This window comes from Etheostoma spectabile, chromosome 24, assembly GCF_008692095.1.
Source record: "Etheostoma spectabile isolate EspeVRDwgs_2016 chromosome 24, UIUC_Espe_1.0, whole genome shotgun sequence".
Taxonomy (NCBI): Eukaryota; Metazoa; Chordata; class Actinopteri; order Perciformes; family Percidae; genus Etheostoma; species Etheostoma spectabile.
In genome coordinates, this window is record NC_045756.1 from 180,066 (window position 1) to 180,976 (window position 911).

The following is a 911-nucleotide window of genomic DNA, read 5'->3' on the forward strand; positions in this document are numbered from 1 at the left end:
GGTATTAAAACGGCCGTTGTTGTTGTTTTTGATCCAGGTTGGAGATCGAGACAACGTATAAGCAAGGATTATAAAAGTATCTACTTTAACTTGAGTAAATGGAGAGAAAAAAAAGTATTACTGTAAAAAGTAGAATCTGCACACTGTGCTCTGACATTGGTAGATGAGTCATATGATGCCTGTTAGTCCTGTTGTGCACACAGTAAATACTAAACCACTGTAAGGGCAGAGGACAGGGTGCAGACTTTTTACCACTTTAATTTGAGTTAAGACAACAAACTTGAAACAGGAAACTGTCTTTTTAGACATTTTGGCCAAATGATTTGACTGATTTTCTTCCAAAACTGCACCTCTCACTGACCTCTACATCTGACAATGTGACAGTTGCATCTCATGACTTTTAAATCAATGTAAAGTTCACATTAAACATAAAAACAACAGAAAAAAGACCCCCGAGCACTTGAAGATAGCTCCTAAAAATAGACTAAAAATGCTCATGCTTTTATCCAAATACGTGGGTGAAGGTCTAAATCTCTCCATGTGGGATAGTCACTCTAACTGCTGCTACAGCCTCTATCTCTCAGGGTTCCCCCCAGAAAGTTGTTAGGCCCAGTAGCAAGAGTCTTTTTCTGACGAGGGCCCTCCAGGGGCCAGTCACAGACTGACGGCAGCATTAATGTAGAGCCCAATAGTTTCTGTGATAACAGAATCATGGACGGAACGGCCAAATTGAGAATTTAAAATCCCTATTAGACTAATTTCATAGGGCTCCAAGTCAGAGCTAAAAGCTAACTGGAGATTTAGAAATATGACTACGTCTAAGTTACCAACCCAGCTGCCCCTCTGTAACTACTTTAATAAACATTGTAAAAATACATTCACATTTTCTTCCCCCATTGGCTTGGGCCTGG

At 40.0% G+C, this 911-nt stretch overlaps 1 protein-coding gene across 4 annotated transcripts in view; it reads right to left on the bottom strand.

Annotated features, from left to right (window-relative positions):
- gpd2 (glycerol-3-phosphate dehydrogenase 2 (mitochondrial)) overlaps window positions 1-911 on the bottom strand; it is a 24,851-nt gene that overhangs the window by 12,000 nt on the left and 11,940 nt on the right. The window lies entirely within an intron of this gene.